The 20940-nt window shown below is 42.4% G+C and overlaps 1 long non-coding RNA gene across 1 annotated transcript in view; it reads right to left on the minus strand.

Moving 5' to 3' along the window:
* Positions 1 to 20706, minus strand: part of LOC142032829 (uncharacterized) — a 53113-nt gene extending 32407 nt beyond the window's left edge. The window contains exon 1 of the long non-coding RNA XR_012651009.1: positions 20618 to 20706. This is a non-coding gene — a long non-coding RNA (uncharacterized LOC142032829). The remainder of the gene's footprint in view (positions 1 to 20617) is intronic.
* Positions 20707 to 20940: the final 234 nt, after the last annotated feature.

The raw sequence follows: 20940 nt of genomic DNA on the forward strand, positions 1-20940 counted from the left end.
TTCTTATTCAGGTAGAAGAGGCAGGGTACCTAAGTTGAGTTCTTTATTCTAAGAGGACTTGGTTTTTTACTTCCACTTTCAGCTTCCTGTATTCATACTGTTTTAATGTGTTAAGTCTTTCTTATGCTTTCATTCAGAAGTAGGTTGGTTAATTTCCTTAAGGTTCACAGGGTTTCAAGTATATCAGGAAAGATGAAAACAGATGAGAACTTGCACCCGTATAAACTTAGATCAAGCCCCAACCTTTTTCATTTCATCCTAAAGCTGTCTTGGCTCTATCCTACATATTTAAGCAATAGAGGTCTTAGACAAGAGTTTGGGCAGTAGCCAGGGGAAACATTAAGCTTTCATGACTCTAAGGACCAACCCAACAAACTGAAATCATCGGAAGTAAACAGACAGATGTAATCCTGGCTGCATTACTAAGAGTGGGCCTAATCCAAAGAACCTAAACTTCTTTCAAGAAACTTTGGCTCAGAGCAGTACAACAATGAGCATGCATGTCCTTTCACAGATTAATACAAGCTGCATGTGTTCTGCCAGTGGTAGGTACTGAAAGGACTTCTTGGAGGTTCAAAAGAGGACTAAAGCAAAAGTCTCCTATTATTAGTCTAAACCAAAAGAAATTGGAGTACACTACTGAAGTTCTCTTAGAGCCCTGGTACCCTTGAGGCCAGAAAGAGATGATGACTGTCTGGAACTTAAGCAAACAAACATTTCTACCCTTTTTAAGGCTTGAGATAATCTTGAAGCTGATTACAAGTCTACACTGCTGTTTAGTTTGTGCTTTGCAATATAACTAGTTCTGCAGAATGCCTCCATCTCCTCTTCTCCCTGTGTAATATTTAGCTTGTAGGGGGTAGAAGAGAATAAAACAATTGAACATCGTTGTGATGTCTTTTGAATTTCATAATGATTGTGAAAGAATAGCACAAAGTGAATCAGCTAGTAATTTATTTTAAATTCAGAGTTTTACTGTGTAGGTGTTTTTTGGTTTTGTTTTTTTTTTTTTTCCCCAAGAGCTTTTGATCACAACAGGGGAACATGTCTCTTGCGCTATACAGGAGATAACTGTATCTAGGTCCTCGGTTTCTTTAAGTGAAGTGTACAAGATAAAGACTCTGTTGGTTGCAAAACTTTTCTGGATTGAATTCAAAGCAAGAAATTATCTTTTTAAAAGTTCAAATTGAAGTAAGTCTCCATTAAAAAAAATAACCTTACACCTTCTCAAGGGAAAAAAATTTACAAATTGAAGCTGAAGATTCCAGTTCCATCTTGGTAACAATAGGCTTCTTTTATAAAAAAATCATGAGGTACTTTTCTATCCTGGTAGCATAAGACATTTAGAAGCTAGAAAGCAAATGTACAAAACTGTGCTAGAGCATAAAATCAAGAGAGCAGTTATCTTATTGCAGGTGCTTGTACGCTTTCTGATGTCACTGCAGAAATAGAAGGGGAAATGTCTTGGTGCACAAAGCAGCAGCATGGGGATAAGCCACTTGAATTCACTGGTTGTTAAAGCTCGTAGACTTGCTTCCTGAAGACACGGCTGTACCTCCTGTTGCTCAGGAACAGAGCGGAGGTTTGGTCATAGCTATAATGTCCAGCTGGATACATAGTCGACTCAATAGCCTTTCTCTGCCCAGTCCAGTACTTCACATATCTGCAGTTTGTGTAGATGTTGGTGTGAGCTGAAGGAGCAGGGCCAGAGTGGATTTCAGGGCTTAGAGGGACTGCCATTGCAGCTTCTGCAGATAGGCGATACCAAAGTGATGGGATGAGGCAGTGGGTGTGGCAAGATAATTTTCAAAACAGATTTAAATGATAGTCCTAAACAGGCATTTATTTCTAAATGGTGCTATTCATGATGCTGTGATTCCAGTTATACCTGCATAGCTCCCAAGCACACACTTTCCTACCCAGGGCCCAATACTTGACCTCCCTAAAGCTATGGGAGGTCCACAGCCAGTACAGTGCTACTGTTTTTTGCAGTGTACAGTTATCAGTTAAGGATGACTAAATCTGTTGTATAGCAGTTACAGTCCGTTCAGAATTAAATGTCAGTGCTTACAGAAGTCACAAGTTTATATGTTTATCTGTGACTAGTTACTTTTGGATTCTCAGTTGTGGATAGCTGGACAGTGCCAGGCTTCCAGAGAGTGGGGTAGAAATGCTCAGCCTTCTGTAAGTCTGACCACAGTAAAGAGGTGAACCAGGCACCCCTCCCAAATTTAGTTAAATGTGAAAACATAGTTATTGGCTTCTTTTGTTGAATGTGGGGCACTAGAGAGCCAGGCTCTTCTAGTGAGTGGGTAAAGGCTTATGAACTAGAGAGGAGGGGGTGGCAACTGTTTATGTACAGAGCAATTGCACTGACTTCTGGCAAAGACACATCTTTTCTAGTGCTGAAGCACTTTCTGTCCTGCCTCTACATGGAGCCATCCTCTATGTCACACAACACTGACTTCATTTTGTTTGTTCTTCATTGGAGATTCAATAGGTGATGGAACCAGCTAAGCAAGTTGAGTAAAGGAGAAAATTCACACCTGTGTTCCTCAGATATGTTTGTGGCTTTTCCTCCTCATTATATGACTAAAATATGTGTAAGCCATGGAGGCTAGCATGCAGCAGATGTCATCCCCTCCAATCCTTCATGTTCTTGTGCACTCACTATCTTAACTGCTGCTTTTACTATATGTCCTCATTCTCATTATTAATTTATAGCAAAATACCCTTATCAATAAAATTCATATTTAAGTGTAATTGTTTTGTCTTGAAGTTTACTAGCCTTTGTTCAACATTTCTCATTTAGTTAGTTTGTAGACAAGTATATGTTTTTCGAACATGTAGTCAGCTTACAGGAGGTTTCCTCTGCAAGGAAACAAGTCCCATGATGAATTCTGTGCACATCAAGTCTTTCCTAAGCAATTACAAGGGTGACTTGACTTGGTAGAAAAATGAACTAAGACAACTGTGACTGTTGGAGTTAGAGTCAAGGCTGACATACCCAGTCATCTCAGTTACCATGTAATAAAGATGATGTAATGTCTGTGAAATCAGCAAAGTAACTCCTCACTGACACCACTATAGTAAGATCAGAATTAAGGCCTGTTTCTTTCTCAATAGAGTTGAAGGCTTTGACTCAGAAGTGCTTAATCTTGGATATATGCAACACTGATCCAGATTTACCATTTGACATTGCATTATCAAATCAACAGATTTGTACTGTTTAGTATTACAGTAAGCAGCTTGGAGCACAGATGTGGCTCTGCGTAAAATGCTACTGGTTGCTGTATTGGTATTTCCTGCTTATGAATTGCTTCAGTGGAGTTGGGTACAATCAATAACTTTGCTTAGACAAAGACACTGAGTGACCACAACCAGCTCTGCCACCTAAAGGCAGACTATCTCGTACATTTGCTAGGAGTTAAACTTTGTCAGAAGGACCACAGTACATTTTGTAAACCATTATTGTTGATTTATGCACGTTTTTACTGTTGAGGGGGCTGGGTTTTTTAGCTACTAATCTGGGAGAGGAATGAAAATAAAACTATTTCAAACAATCAGTTAATGTAGGAGTACATGTCGCTCTTCTCCCCAGCATGCTATGTTGGCTGTGCTTATTTTATCAGTCACCAATTCCATATGATGGATTTACTAAGCTAAGCAGACCATGATGTACATTTAAACCTGCCCACCAGAGCACCCACCTTTACTGAAATTTCTACACCAGAACAAATTAGGGAACTAAATTTGCTGTGCAAGGCTTTGCAGCTCCATACCTTCCTGAACTGCCATGCTCCTGAACTGGCAATAGCTTAGAGAGTGGGCTTTGCCTCTGTTACTGCTTTCCCTTCTCCTACTGCATTCCCTGTCCTGTTTGTGATCACTAAATGCAACCACAGTAATTAACTTGGGTTGTGTTCCTAAAAGTGCCTTTATTTGTCCCTCTCTCCTGTTGCAGTTCCACTACAGCCCATTGAAGTGAGTGTGGAGCATTTGCTGTTCCCTCCATTTCAGTGGAGCTGAATGTTTCCCCCGTATGTTGTGAGCACTCATTAACTACATATGAGAGCTTGTAACAACAGACTGACACTAATGCACTGGTTTGCAAGTCTTCTGATTACCACCAGTTATCTCATTAGGTTTCGGAGTTTGAGGCATCTCTAAAAGGCTCCAAGACTCACAGGGCAAATAAAAGCTCCAGGTGTATCTGCATTAATAATTTGAAGCTTCAGATCCATTTCATGATGATTTTTAAGGCGTAGGTTGTGAAAGTTTCAGACTGACAATACTGGGCTGAATCTGACTGAATATGGTGGATGCAATACTGATACTGCCTAATTTTCCACACACTTCAGGTACCAAAGTTAACTATGACATTTTGCAAAGTAGTAAGTCTTTAGGTATGAGAGGTAAAGCCAAGAAGAGAGTGACCGACAAGCACCCAAAGCTTTCGGGGGCCAGGTCCATGTGGGGGCCTAAGATGAGCTTACCCTGCCTGGGGTGCTGCCTGAGCAGCAGGCCGCACACGGGCCCAGCGCCCTGCCTCCTGCTGTAAATCCACCAGCATCTCCGGGCACTCTCGACAGACATCTGAAACCCACGGCCGCCCTCGCCCGGCCGGGCACAGCCCCTCCACCGCCCGCTAGATGGCGGCCCGACACCGGCGATGGCGGAGCGGCGGCGAGGCGAGGCGAGCCCAGGCGAGCCCAGCCCGGCGGCGGTCTGGCCTGAGCCCGGGCCCCCGCTCGCCTGGGCAGCCGCAGCCAGCCCGCCCGCCTCTGTTCCTGCGGGAGCACCGAGGGACGCTGACAGACTTGGGTTATTAAAGCCACCCCGAAACACGGACCGCTTGTTTCGGATATAAAACGTCGAGGGCTGACCAGAGGAACCCCACTAGCAGCCCCCGCGGGCGGCGGGAGGAGACTGGCCAACGGCCTCCTGCGCAGCGATGCAGGCCCACACAGCCGGCACCGGCAGAACCCAGACAGGCCACGGGGAAGGGCCCCTGGGCGGCCAGTTTAAAATCTCACCAGGAAACAAGGGCTTTCTTGGGAATCCTGCCAGTATGCAGCTGCCCCCACCAACGCACCCTCCCTCCATCCCGCTGGAGCATGCCCCTCACTCCCCCCGCAGCAGCACAGCTGCACAATCCTGCAGGGAAGCAGCGGCATTTCTCGTCCCTGTTTATAAATGGGTATCATCAGTGTTGTCTGAGCCATCGCAGGAGCTCTGAAGCGCTCCTGCCCTGCAAATACTAGTCTGGGATAATGATCCTATTCATGGGTAGCAAAAAAACCTGCAGATTTGCAGTTTGCAGGCAGGGTTGCAATCTCTGCAAGGTAATACTTTCCAAGTCTGCTGCTGGTCAAAAGCAGTTTTTCATGGGAATGCTCAGAGACATGGTTGTAACAAAAGGCTATTTCCATGCCAAATTTCCATGCTCAAATCGCTAGATGCTTCAGCTGAAGAGCTGTTTATCATAAAGTCACAGGACTTTTCTATTACTGGAAATGAAGGGGTATGCCAAGCTAGCAGATGAACTGGCTTTGCACTAATCAAAGTCCAACGCTTGGACAGCTACCATGCTTAGAACACTTCAGCCCTCAAAACAGGAGTGTTCCTACTATGTTGGAAAGAGACTGCCATCAGCCTCATACAGCCTTGCAGTGGTTGCTGGCTGAGTGCACAAGATGAGAGACAGCAATACGCTTAGCAGGGCTCCACAGTCTGGGTTTTCCCAGTTTGTGCTTCAACACAGGAGAACAGGCTGAGAGCCCTGGCCTGGGACTTGGATGTTCTGGGTCAGTTTTCCCAGCTGTCACAGGCAGTTTGTGTGATGTTGGAAAAAGCCACTTTACATTGTCACATCTCACTTATCTCATTCCCAAAAGAGAAATGGTAAGAAAAGAAACAGACAAGTTCATGAAAAGCTGTAAGCTGTTCCACTTTGTATGTGCACTGAGGATACAGGGATGTCAGTCTTAGCTGACATTTTCAGAGACCTTTTATATGATCATAAACAACAATTAACAGTGTTTAAATAAGAAACAGCCCAGAATACAGAGGGCAAGGGCTGTTAATTCAAGAACAGCATCATGTTTCTTTACAGACAGAATATAGGACACAAGGGCTGGAAGATATTTTAACCCTTCCTTTCCTCAACCAAAGCAGAATCAGTTCCACTACCTTGCAACACATGTAGCAAACACAAACCTCCCCAGAAGCCCAAGCCTTAGGAAGGCCCAGGGTATACAACCTCCACCTGATCCAGGCAAACAGGGCAAATAAAGACTGCACATTATGCTGAAGCAAGGGAAGGAAAGAGAAAGACACACAATTCTCTTTGGGCAGAGATTTTTAAAAGGAAATGTTAAATTTCCATTTCCCTGTTTCAAGCTCGTTTTAGCTATGTAGGCAGGAAGGATCAATTTAGAAACTGTCTGCCTTCAATTCATAGCAACATAAGCATCATCAACATGTAACTTATGTTACCATCTTTCAAACAACTGCCTAGTTCAGCAGATGGAGACGCAACTGCCTCATGCATATCAGACTATGCATGATAACAGACCCTGAATGCATGAATTGAATGTCTAGATTGTGAGTCTTTACAGACTGTACTTTAAATTTATTTGCTTTTGCAAAGACTGGCTGACAAAGAAGGGGTAAACAGAGAGACATTTGTTCTTTAACTGCCCTGAAAAATACTAAAGTCAACCATTTCACTACCTGAAATTTCTCCTCATGCAGAGGTTTGATATAATGCCATGTGCCATCCCTCTGTGCAGGCATGAATTAAGGCAGATGATCAGAGGCCTGAAGAAAATCCATCCAGGTAAAATCCCTCTCACCAGCATGGGACTGTTCACCTAGTTCCAGACACCACAGAACACTTTCAGTTTCCATGTTCCTCACTTTGCAAATGTGACTTGGCCATTTCCTGGTCCCAGGAAAATTACTGTTCCTAGGGAAGTGATGTGCATTTGGACTTTCCAGACAGATTCTGAACAATGGCCCTTTTTACATCTTCCTGATTAAATCTAGGTAATGTTCTCAATCTCAGATTTGGATGACTGAGAAATAATCAGCAAAACAACCCTGGCTTCCTATACTCCTCCATAATTTTCTCTGAAAGATATTCAATCATCCCTGCTGCATTTTTCTTTTTTTCTTAAAACTTTCTTTAAAGATTATTCTCAAAGTTCACACCACAACATCCTGCTGAGACAGGCCAGAAGAATCCCCTTCAGTCAATCAATAGCTATATTTCTGACTGTTTTAAAACCAATTGTTTCAGATGCCACTATTCCAAACAGCTTTTTTTCCTGATCAATATCTCTGGCAGGGGTTCAAATAACCTATCAGCAGAGCTAATTGCTGTTAAAGCTATTCACTTATGATCAGTCAGACTAGGGTGTTTTCCCTATGTAATTGCAATAGAAAACTTCACATAAATTCAACCCATGCAAAGCACAGCTACTTTCTGGGATGGGCATATGTCAATTTAGTAGAACAGACATTTTTTGGTGCTTTCTTTGTCCTCACCACAAAAAAGAAATCCAGAAATATTTCCATTATTCCAGGTCTGTCAGTGTGCTGGCCCAAGTAGTCAGTGTGCTTAACTTCAGGAATGGAAATAACTGCATTGACTTGAATGGCATGCACACTGTGCATCTTCAAGTGCTTGTGTTGTTGGATAGGCCAACAGTTTTGTAAAAACACAAAGCTCCCAAGAACATACTAGTCATTGGGGGGAAGTAGGAGAACCCTCCAAACTTGCTGGATTTGTCTATACATGGTGCAAGAAAACAGGCCAAAATCTGTACCAGTGTAAATGAGCAGAACATTAATGAATCCACATGCCAGCTTGCACCCTGGTTTTACAGCTAATGAAGGCTTTCAAAGATCCATTTTAAGTAAAGGAAATGCATGTACTGTAAACAAAAGCATGCTTCTCCGTTCAACAGAAGTATTACCAAATGCTTCAGAAGTGACCCCAATCTAGTATTTTGCAGAGGCATCAATATACTCTTTCATGCATGGAATCACCTACAGATGTTGCAGCACACTGTGCTGTATTTTAGTGGCACATGGGGAGAATGAGAAACTCAGAGTTGTGTTTGATTGTTTCTGTTAAAGACAGTAAGGCACTGTGGGCAGGGAGGTGAGATTATGGTTTTCATCAAGTCCCAGTAAACCTGAGTTAATGAGACATGGTGAAGCAATTCCAGGGAAGGGAAGTATCCTGTCCCTGCACTGAACTGACAGTGAGATCCTAAATACCACTGGTATAAATAGTTGCAAGCGCATTTTAGTTGGGACCTCATTGCAGATCAAAGCACACTTTGTTTACTAAATCTGAGTTAATATTTGGACCAGAGCTAATCCCTTATTCATTTCTTTGGATTTCAAAGAACAGCTCTCATGAGGACCTCACCTGCATTTCCAAGCAGGAGCTTTCACTCTTCTGTTTACCATTTACAATGAAGTACAGCAATTTCTTTCCTCTCCACCCCCACCCCCCAACACTGGAAACATCAGTGTCCAGTACAAAGTAGACAAAGATGAGATTTTATGAGTATTTCTTGCAGGAAAACTCATATTCTTCTGACCAGCTCTGAAAGCATTATTCAGACATGCAGGTGTTTCAGAGATGATCCTCACTCCCCCAGCTAAGCTTACTTTCCTATTATCCACCAAGCTTTTTGCCTCACAGCTTAAGGGGATAACTGTAACACCAAGTGGCAAATCCACAGGCATCAGTTCACTCCTCTGCTGTCATGTCTGGTGCCTCCACCACATCTTCAATTCTGCTCATCTCTGTGCAGTGGGAGGCCAGGTGGCAGGCAGGGGTTCTCACAGGACACAATAAAATGAAAAAAGTAAGTAATATGAGTTTGATCAACTCCTGAGGCAAGGGTGAATGAAAACTTTCATTCCCATCCTACATACCATCTTTTCTATGATTTTCCTCTAATTAAGCGGTTGTCCTCAGTGCATTAGTTGCAATCCGTTTGAACACAGCTTCAGATTGAGTTTATGATCATCTCATTTATATCCAAAAGGCACATAGTGAGTGACCTGCAAAGACTGATTGTATACGTTATGATGGGCACACACACAAAACACAGCAAATAGCACTGCAACCAGCTAGGCACCACAGCCAGGACTACAGAAGATGGAGCAATTTTAATTCTCTAGCAGGGTCAATATTAATCAGATTGCTATTTATATAAAGTAGCTCATTTTCCACCCTAAATAAAGCAGAGACAGGAGCAGCCCCAATGCCTGGTGGAGCTCATACCCAAGTCTGTTATTGCACAGGTGAGCATGCTCAGTGAAACCAGATACTCCCCACAAGCTCTGCAAGAGTAGCTGAAGTGCTGGCTCAAACACCCAACACATGCACCTTACAGCAGTTGTGAATTTTCAAACTATTTAATACATTTTGTAACTTTTTTTGCATCCCACTATCTGCAGTTTCTCTTTATAGTGGAATTTTCTACCTATCCCATACGAAAATTCAGGTAGTTGGGTTAATTACTGCAGCAATTTCTGTACCTGAAATAAAAACCATAATTCATGTAGGAAGATATTATTATTTTTATATATATATGGTTTGGTTTTTGTGTTGTTTTTTTTTTTTGTTTTGGGGTTTTTTTTCTTTGTTTTGGGTTTGGTTTTTTTTTTGTGGGTTTTTTTTTTTTTGGTTTTTTTAAGTACTGTGGGTTTCTCTCAAGGACTGTCTTAATATTTGTTCCTTTCATGATACCAGACAAGTTGCCTGCATCCACAATTTGGTCCTCTTTCTGTGATCATCCAAAGTCCTACACTGACATATCATGAATAGCATCACCTACTTTACTTGATACAGAAGCAACTGCATCTGTATGCTACCATGGTTTGCAAAACTGCAATTACATCAACCATTAAAACTGAGAAGGGAAACGGAGAACAATGCTTTATATTAAGTGATACCAATTACAGAGTAAGTACCTGATGCTAAGAAGTGACTGTTATATTTATGTGGTTATGTAACTAACAGATTGAGCAAGCTCTTGCTCTTTGCTTATCTGTTGGGCTCTTAACACATGGCAGTAGACTCTCATTTCCTGAAATATTAAGTCAGGAAATGCAGATTTTTGATGTTAGATTGCTGATAGGCCTCCTGGAATAAAAGCAGAGCATTGAGTTATGTTGTTATGTTATAGACAGTGCTCTAACTACTGTGCCTGCACTGAACCACTGCCTTTTCAGGGAATCATGGAAGGGCTGAGGTTAGAAGTCACCTCTGGAGATCATCTAGTCCAATGCCCCGCTCAAAGCGGGGTCACTTAGAGCAGGTTCCTCAGGATTGTGGCCAGTCAGGTTTTGAATCTCTCTGAGGGTGGAGACTCCACAACCTCTCTGGGCAACCTGTTCCAGGATTTGACCACACTCACAGTAAAAGAGTTCTCTTACATTTAAACAGAATTTTCTGAATTTCTGTTTGTGTCCATTGCCTCTTGCCCTTTCACTGAGAATCATCTGGCTCAATCTTCTTTATTCATCCCATCAGGGGTTTAAACACAGTGATAAGACCTTTTCTGAGCCTTCTTTTTCACAAGCTGAACATTCCAATCTCTCTCAGCCCCTCCTTATATGAGAGATGCTCCAAGCCCTTAGTCTTTGTGTCCCTTTGATGAAAGTGTTCCTCTAAGTCCATGTCTTTCTTGTACTGGGAAGCCCAGCACTGGACCCAGAGCTCCAGATGTGGCCTCACCAGTGCTGAGTAGAGGGGAAGGATCATTTCTCTCAGCCTACTGGCAGCACTCCTCCTAATGCAGCCCATGATGCTGTTGGCTGCCTTTGCCACAGGGTACACTGATGGCTCCTGCTCAACTTGGTGTCCACAAAGACTCCCAAGTCCTTTTCTGGAGAGCTGCTTTCTAGCCAGTCAGCCCCCAGAGTGTACTGGTAGGTGGGGTTTTTCCTCCTCAGGGGCAGGATTCAGCATTTCCCTTTGCTTAATGCCATGAAGTCCCTGTTGTCCCATTGCTCCAGCCCATCAAGGTCCCTGTGAATGGCAGCACAACCCTCTGGTGTATCACACACTCCTCCCAATTTGGCATCATCTGCAAGCTTGCTGAGGGTTCATTCTGTCCTATCAGCCATATCATTAACAAAGATGTTAGAACAGTACTGATGCCAGAATCAACCCCTGGGCTACTCCACTACTGACTGGCCTCAGCTGGAGTATGTGGGCTGATCACACCCTCTGAGCTTGGCAGTTCAGCCAGTTTTCAGTCCACTTCATTGCCCATTTTTTAAGCCCATACTTCATCACTTTATCTATGAAGATATTATGGAAGACAGTATCGAGAGCTTTACTAAGGTCAAGATAAACAACACCCACTGCTCTCCCCTTGTCCACAAAGTGAGTCATCTCATCATAGCAGACTATCAAGTTGGTCAGTGTGTGGATTGTCCAGCTCATAGTTCACAAAAAAGTTTCACCATGTCTAGTGCACACAGGTGACTCATGGGTGGTTACAAAAGCAACCCAGCCTTGGATTGCCTTGAGGCCCTGTCTCTCTGCAGAGACTACTCATGGGGAGCTGTGCAGACAGCTTAGCCCTGGGCTATCTGATAAACCCTAAACTAAACAGGGCAGTGGCTGCACCATTCAAAGAACCAAAACCTGAACTGAGCCTTGAAATCCTTTAACAAATAGTATGTCCCAAATCTCAATCCAACCACTATTCAGTTGCCTGAGGAAGCAAGGTTAAAAAACAACAACAAACCACCACACTGGAAGGTTTCAGCTTTAGTTTCAAATGACAACCTTGTGTATTCAAACAATCACAGACCAGCAAAGGAAAGATAAGGGGAAACTCCACTCAGATATACATAATCCATTTAGGCATATATCATAATCCACTCAAACATAGTCATACACACTATTCCACAAGTCAGGGGATAAAAACCCTAAGATTCAGGTTGGAAATTGGGGGAGTCACTTCTCCAACCATATAGTTGGCTTGTGAAGGAGACCCTTCCCCCCCTTAATCAGGACACTGGTCGAAGTAGCTTCCCTGGGATTGAGAGCCCTTACCTGGAGGAGTAAGTGAATATTGTTTATGCTTTAAGTTTGTAGACACGTGTGTGCTTGTGGTTGTATGTGAATCGCTTGTGGTTGCAATAGTGTACTACTCTTGCTTTAAAAATTGTAATAATGCATTTCACCATTGTATTTGTAAAACCTGCGATAGTGGCATGTTAAGTCTGTAAGTGAAGTTCAAATATATCATTTGCTTGAACCTTGCAGTTAAGTATTTTTCCACCACAGTCAGGCATGATTTTCCCTTTGTAAATCCATGCTGACTTCTCCCAAACATGATCCCATCAATTAGTATCTTTGGAAATGGCTTCTATTATTATTCACTCTTCCAGCTTCCCAGGGACTGAGGTGAGGCTGACTGACCTGTATTGCCCTAGATCCTGTTTCTTGCCTTTCTTGAAGATAGGAGTGACATTTGATTTCTTCCAGCCCTCAGGAACCTCCCCCAATTGCAGTGACCTTTCAAAGATCAAGACAATGACATGGGCCAGCTTCCCCAACACTCATGGGTACATGCCATCAGGTTCCAGGGACTTACATCTGTCCAGTTCATTTAAACGTATTCTAGCTTTATCCTCTACCAAGGATACATCTTCCTTGTTCCAAAAGCTCTCTTCAGCACATTAGGGACTACTCTGGTTGTTAGGAATTGAATTCTCCATAAGAGACAGAATTTAGGTACAGAGCCTACCCGTTAAATGATTGTATTCACCCAGTGCACATGGACTGGTTAACCATTCACCTGCTTACATTCTGCTTTTTAAAATAGTTTCCATGAGGACAGTTATATAAGCTCTTCTTAGTTTAAGTCTCCCCTTCTGTAAAACAGAGATATTATCCCTTTATTTCAGCTTTACAGTGCAATTTAAAATGAAACACTCTGAGCTTCTCAGCTAGTGGTACTAGTGATACTAAGCATCACAGCAAATTGCTAGCTGTAACACCTGAACCTTACACCAGGGCAGCACTGGGCTGCTGAAAAGAAGCAGTCTGTTGTGGATACACACTTCTTGGTTAAGTGCTCATTTGCTCACCACACACACTAAGTCTCTTCCTTCTGATTACAGGTTTGGTCTTTGAACAGACTACTCAAACACAAGAGACAGTGTCCCCAGAAGCAGGCTTCAAGGCACAGGAAGCCTCTCTCTGCTACCTCTTACCTACCTCTTCCCTTCAAGGCCTGTCACAAGAACCCTCCCTGTGGATCCCTTAAATCCTCTGCCAAGCCAGGTCTAAACATCCATTTCCATAAGACCCAAGTACCTATGCTCTGCCACCAAGCCAGAGAAGCTAGCTGGGCTGCTTGTGTTACATCAGTGACAATGGCACTTATAAGTGATGATGGCATTTACCAGTGCAACAGAATTACAGCCCCGGTACAGACTAAGCTGTTTGTAACCTTGGGCCTGTTTTACTTTGTGCAGTAAATGAAAACAAATGGCTTCCAGAGACAAGTAATGCATTCTGGCAATATTTTAGGCCAGTGATAATTCAGCACAGCTATAAAGGCCTCCAGACTATACAGAGTTCTCAGATTTTAAGTACTGGTGGTCCACTATCAAGCCTCCAGAGCTTTAACCCATCCTTCTTTCCAAATGATACTGCAGGGGCTGGATTACTCCCTCACAGCAGGGTTTGAAGCAGTACAGAAGCAACTAATGTTGTAAACATCAATCAAGCATAGCTAGAGGGTAGGGACCTTAAAATGCCACTCTGCTTGACCTGTATCAGCTCAGTGCCACTTTCCCAGGTGCTACTCCATTCTAAGAGCATGACAAGCAATGCAAGAGCAACAGCACCCACTCCCTCCCATCAGCGCTGCTACAAGACAAATCTTGTTTATTCTGCCATTCTTCATGACCACTGGGTACATGATTTTGACATGGGGGTTTTGAATCCTTTTCTCTGAAGATTATTTGAAGCAGAAAGATGGCTCAAAGAGAGAAATAAAAGCTTACATGCTCTGTTAGTTGCATGCTCACAGTTGCAATATTCCTGTGCACAGGCCAGCAAGCATACATGTTATTGTCAGCAAGCTTTCTGCAAATTTCTGTGCAACTAGACAAAGTTGCAAGGGATGCAAAGCACAAGGTACAACTTAACATTCAGGTTTGGAGTCATGATTATGCTAGTTCTTTGTAAGATGGAGGAGGCTTTCAAAACAGAGCAGGAGTCCTGCTCTGCAAGCTCCTACCTCAAATATGGCATCAGCTGAGAGGATCCAGAATACCACCAGGTGAGATCTTCTGAACATCAGTGTGATATCCACAAATCACCCTCACTGTCAGGATATTCTACAGGATTGATCTATACCTGTTCTGGGAGGGCTCTGGCAGAGTGTTCCAGTGCAAATGTGCCACTGAGCACAGATAAAGGGGCCTCCAGAGCTGCCAGAGGCAGACAGGGCATGTGCATGCAGTACATTTACTGTCATGGTATGAGGCTTGAACTAGTCCTTATGAAGAGACACTATTTTCAGTGCTGCTTTGGCTCCACTGGGCACAGCTTTTCCTCACCACATGACAAACATAAGAGTTGTGTCAGATTGTGCACTGATTTGTGTTGCAATTTCAGCTTGCTTGACTATGACATGCATCAAAGCTATGACCAGGCATCCTGGGGCCATTGGTTGGAGCCCTGAACAACGCGTAATTTTAAGATGAGACACACTGAGATGGGAAACATCCCTGAAGGACAGTAAACCCAAAATCAAAGCAGAATAATAAAGAGCCCAGAAAAAAGAGCAAGAACAAAAGGACACTAAAAAATGGGGCAGAAGTCATCAGTGCTCTCAGAAACAAAAGCATCAGGGACAAAGGCAACCACCCTGTTGTTGAACTGTCACAATGAGCAGTCAAGGAAATGAAGCAGCCTTGCAGCTCCACATTTCACAGGGCTGTGAAGAACTCTTGGACCTTTCTGATCTCACCCAGCTTCTTCGTGCTGGAAACAATCTAAAAATCTCCCTCTGCTTTTTTTTTTTTCTTTCTACACATGTAACTCATTAAAAATAAGAAAATACTAGGCTTGACTGTGGTGGGTGAAGGGAACAGCTGGAGCACATGTGAAATGGCAGGACTCTTCTGATGCAGAATGCTTGCACCGTGGGAGAGCAACATAATGGAAGCTACTAATACAGTACGTTAATGAAGACAACCCCCATGCAACATCTGACTGCGTGAATATCCATACTTAATATTTATATGGTTTGGCAATTCTTGCTTATAATCCCACCTACAGCTGGCACTATGCTGATACTTTGGTTACAGATTGGAAAACATCCAAACATCATTTGATATTAAAGGAAGAAAATCATTACCTTCCATAACAAAATCCCTCTACATTGAAGGGAAATCTACTTTACTCCTGGATCCTGAACAACAGAAAAATTACTAGGCTAGATTATACTATGGTAGGTGCTTAAAAGTAAAGTCCCTGCTGTCCTGCAGTCACCTGATGCTCAAACTGCTAGAGATCTCAATGAAATCAGAATAATCTGTTACTAGAAACCAAGTCATTAATGCTAGCTGCAAAAGCGCTCTTTAGCAAGAGAATACAATCAAAAGATTCTCATAAGACAAAGTTATTTATCCTGTTAAGAGCTGTCAGAACGTGACTGTACTACAGAATAAGGCAACCAATACACTTTTAAACTTATTCCACAAGTCTACAGGCCCAGTTGCAACTACTCTATTTTGACACTGAATTATAAACAAGCTCAATGAGGACAGCACAATAGCAATGAGGCAGAAATGCCAGAAGTTCAGGGTGGCAGACCAAACTGAGTTTCAACACAAGTTTGAACAGTAAAGATACAACAACAATAAGTACCATCTCCCCCCAGATTTGCTCTGAAGTGCTAGCCCATTCATCATCCCAACAGGATATTAGAAACAACAGTGTTTGCCCTGTAGTAACTCCATCTAACATTATGTATGTTAAAACATTGAAATTAAAATACAGCTTACAGTAAAAGACAGTCTTTAGTGGTTTCCTTGTGTAAGAGGCCTGCTTATCTATTCCTGAGGCTAGCTAATGGACTTGGGCTTTGTTAGCCTGAAGACTTCAATGCTGATCATAAGGAGTTCAAATCCTGCATGGGTTAGCTGCAAAAAAGTTCCTATCAGGGCTACAGTAGAAAATACTATTTTGCACTAGAATCCAGTGGTATGGGGAAAACTGGATTCCTTTAAATATGTGCAGTGGGAAAGTCCTGATTCAGTATTTGACTACACCATTGCCTTTCATGAGCAGCAGACACTGCCATATGTTTTCTTGAAATACTGGCCCAGAAAACTATGCTTCCTGGTGTCTCACTCAAAACACAGATTGGTTGATGCTAACATCCCTGCTGGGACCCAGTGGCTGCCTCCGTAGGAATGATGAGAGAGCAAAGCTATTTGGCTTACTTCCCTTGGAAGGGATTTTGTAGGAACCTATTAACAGCAGGAATTTCAGTAATGACTCCTATATAAGTATACACACACATACATATATATGACTCATTTTAGCATGAGATATTGGATGAACCAGATTATCTAATTTTTATGGTTTGGATGAGAAGCAAGATGAAGATTTACACCCTCCATTACATTTGCCACATGAAGTTTAAATCAGCACCCAGGACTGCGTGCAGACACATACTCAGCAGAAATTCAGGCATGTCTGAAACAGTCCTAGGTATTTAGTTCAAGCTCAGACACTGCAAGCTCTCCTATGAAGTAAATTAAGTACAAAATCATTCACAGAATCAGTTATGCAAAAATGCACAGCAAGCATTCTCCTTTGCTTTTAGCAGTTCCCAATGCAAGGCTGAGATCAGCCATGTCAGCTGCATTCCCTGAAAGAAGGGGAAGTTTTTGTTGGTCCAACCTGGGTTTGACAAGCTACAGAACTCTGCTGCTTAGTAGGTTTTCAACAGTTCACACTATGCTATTCACAGCATAACTAGAAACTCACATACACTCCCAGGTAAGGGAAGTTAATAACAGATAACTTTCTCTTATGGTCAGTTATGGGATAATTAGAAAAATAGACACATAGTGAACAAGAGACACAATGGGACTGTTCAATCTGTGAGTCAGAGGCCTCTGCAAGCAGCAGGCTTCAAGAATGCTGTGAAGGTCAACTGTTGCTACAAAGTTTGATGAAATAAGCACAAAAAGCTGAACAAAGTTGGGCCCATGTCGTGGTTTAACCCCAGCCAGCAACCAAGCACCACACAGCCGCTCACTCACTCCCCCCCGACCCAGTGGGATGGGGGAGAAAATCAGGAAAAGAAGTAAGACCCCCGGGTTGAGATAAGAACGGTTTAATAGAACAGAAAAGAAGAAACTAATAATGATAACACTAATAAAATGACAACAGTAGTAATAAAAGGATTGAAATGTACAAATGATGCGCCGGGCAATTGCTCACCACCCGCCGACCGACACCCAGCCAGTCCCTGAGCAGCGAATCCCTGTCCCCCCCCCCCCCCCCCTTCCCAGTTCCTAAACTAGATGGGACGTCACATGGTATGGAATACGCTGTTGGCCAGTTTGGGTCAGGTGCCCTGGCTGGGCATGAGAAGCTGAAAAATCCTTGACTATAGTCTAAACACTACTGAGCAACAACTGAAAACATCAGTGTTATCAACATTCTTCACATACTGAATTCAAAACATAGCACTGTACCAGCTACTAGGAAGACAGTTAACTCTATCCCAGCTGAAACCAGGACAGCCCACGTGACTGAAAGCAGGACACAAGACGGAACACAGGCGGAGGGAACCATTCGCATGATCAGAAGACCTTATCCAATCAAACTATTGCTTTAGATGTGTGAACAGCACATGTTAACCAATCAGTAGATGGCTTGCGCATGGTTATGGTATATAACCGAATGTTACGCAGCAAATAAATGGAGAAATCACTTGATCCACAGTATCTGTGTTGGTCCATTTTCTCCCCAGGGCAAGTCCCTGGCGATGCGTTGTTTCTCCTAGATTGTCGTGACAAGGAAAACGTGACAATCAGTGTTTTACTTTTAAAGAGTTTCAGGAAAGATCTCAAAGTCCATTATTCACATGGATTAGAAGCTGTACTGGTGTTACACACCTGCCAGCAACAGAATATGCTCCAAAATTGTTTTTAGTAATTCTGGTGTCAATAACAGCCCAAGGAAGAGTCAGTTCTTGGTTCCTAGCCATAGTTTTCAATACACTGGCTTTTATCAGCAAGCCCTTCTGTCTCCTTACAGCCCCACACCTGTGCCATCACATACCTAACACAAAGTCTGAACTGCCCCCATACCATCTGGTGGAAATTCACTTTCTACTTGCTGCCAGGAATTGTGGGGAGAGGAGAAGCAGCTCATGTCACAATAGAAGTTTTTGCATATACACAGAGTAAATCAATACAAGTAATTTCTTGCCTGCTAATTCAATTCCTGCAAGCTCTTCTTTAATCATGTTTCCAGAACATTTGATATTGCAATAAAGCATTTTGTTGTGGACACTTTCCAAGCGAAAAGAAAAAATTCTGTAAAATAAATCAACTAATATTTCAAAAATACCTTATTCGGTTCTGAGTGTTAGGCCCTGACATAGTACAGACTGCAAGTAAGCCATCAAAGTTGTTAGGCAATTGCTTAAATTAAGTAAACGCTTAAGTGCTGTGCTGACCCAAGGCTCACACGCTCTAATCACTCTCTCAGACACAAAGGTCACATCCTCAGCATCTATTCCAATGACATAGAATGTCTTTTACAAGCGATCATGCATTCTGAGCATATAACAGACACTGATTATTCCCACTGCCTCTTTTTCCTCCTTTGAGCTGTGAGGTAAGGAGTTAGGGAAGGCTTTACAGCCAGGGAAGAAGCATCTTTGAGGGGAGGGAAGGAAAAAAAAAAAAAAAAAAAAATGACAAAACCCAAGAGAACTGCAAATAAGAGTCAGTTCATCTAAAAGGACTGTAGTGTCAAGAGCTAAATCAGTACCCTGGAAATGATCTTTGGTTTACATCTGTCTTTCCTCCTTTGCTTTTTCTGTATTCTACACAGGATTAAAAGTAAAAATACTATGTTAACACTAGAAGACTGTTACTCCAAGCATTTCTGGCACAAAAGGAGTAAAACAGACCTACAGAAAGATGACTGATTTCACAGAGCAGCTTGAATAGCAATCCAAGGACTAGCATACGAGCCCATGTGCTCCGTCGACACTGCTGGTTAAGACCAATTCAGCAGAACAGCCTATTTAGCCTTTGAAAACCTTTATTTATACTCCTGAGGCCTTAGCAAATAGCTGTTGAATACAATGCAATTCCCACATCATGCTCTGACACTATTAGAGGCACTGCTAACTACAGTCACCCCATTTACACTTGCTACTGCAGCCTGCAATGTTTGGGACATAAAAGCACTACCTATTCTACATGCCACGGCAATAAGCTTCATTTCAGTAATGTGATACAATGGTCTGTGACATGTGCACAGAATACTGATTTATATGAATATAACCACAGTGTATAGTTCAAAGCCTGAGCCTCTTGCCTCTTCATGATACGAGCTTGCCTTATATACCCAACTGTACCACGTTCTATATTTTTACTTTGTTCAAGTGCAAAGTGAGTTGACCAGTAGAAAGTTGTAGCTACCTTGAGTTCTAAGCACATATCTTCGGCAGTACTTTTTCTTAAGTGTAATGAAGGGTAAATAAGATTAGGAAAATATTACCTTAATCAATACATTAGCTTTAGTCAAGTTCACAGCTCATTAGCAATCCAATCCAATACCTACCACTGAGCCATTTTCTGAGTTAAAGTTCTCAACTAAGTTTTCCTAGTTTTCATTTAAAAAAAAAAAAGATAACCTTACTTTATTTGGAACAATCCCAGGATTTGCAACACTGCCTCTCCCTCATCTTTGAGACATTTCCAATCAGTCAAAGGCCCTATTCCAGGCACCCTTTCCTATACAAGTTCAGCTATATGATACTCAAGGGGAAATCTCTCTCCTCTGACCATCTCAAAGTCCAGCTGGAAGGTGTAGCCACACTGGAATACCTAGACATTGAAAGCAGGGTCTAACTCACCAAATTTTTTTTGCCCTGCTCACAAAAATAAGCTTTATTGCTCTTCATATAACACTGCAGAGACTATTTGCTAAGGTTTGCACAGTGTAAATGGGTTGAAGTTCAGGTGTGGTCAGCACTAGTTTGCTACTGCTTCAAATAACTGTCTCAGACAATTTTCCATCTTCTAGTCTGGCTCTGCATTGTTATTTTGCACACAAAGGAGTTCAGGAGAGGCAGCTTTGACACTTAGTTAACATACTAAAAAAAAAAAAAAAAATCCCCTTTTTACCTTGCTCCTTGATGTGAAAGCAGGGCTTGGAAACAATAGTTTGTGACATTCATTTACCTTCCTCATAAATATACAGCAACATAGCCATTGATTGCTAGTTGATGCCACACAGAGCTAGATGTTCATCCTACTACAAAGCACTAGCCTCTGAGAGTGTACTTACCACACCAGGGCACTTCCTTCATGTCCATTCTGGGCAAATATTCTGCAAGTCTTCACAGAAAAGCATTTCCCACATGAAAGAGACTCTAATCTGAGTGTTGAAACAATGGGAAAACCTAAAAGAGAAAAATAATGTTTTAAGAACCCATACAGCAACCAAGGGAGTAAATTTGAAAGTTAGTCTTAAAACATGTTATTTCCTCACTAATGTTTCTAACTGAATCATATAAGAAGTCTCAAGACAAGGAACACAAGAAAACAGTAGACTTCGGTAGGCATAGATGAAGGCATTTTTTTACCTTGGGGAAATTACTTTCAGCAGAG

Source organism: Buteo buteo, chromosome 7 (genome assembly GCF_964188355.1).
Source record: "Buteo buteo chromosome 7, bButBut1.hap1.1, whole genome shotgun sequence".
Taxonomy (NCBI): Eukaryota; Metazoa; Chordata; class Aves; order Accipitriformes; family Accipitridae; genus Buteo; species Buteo buteo.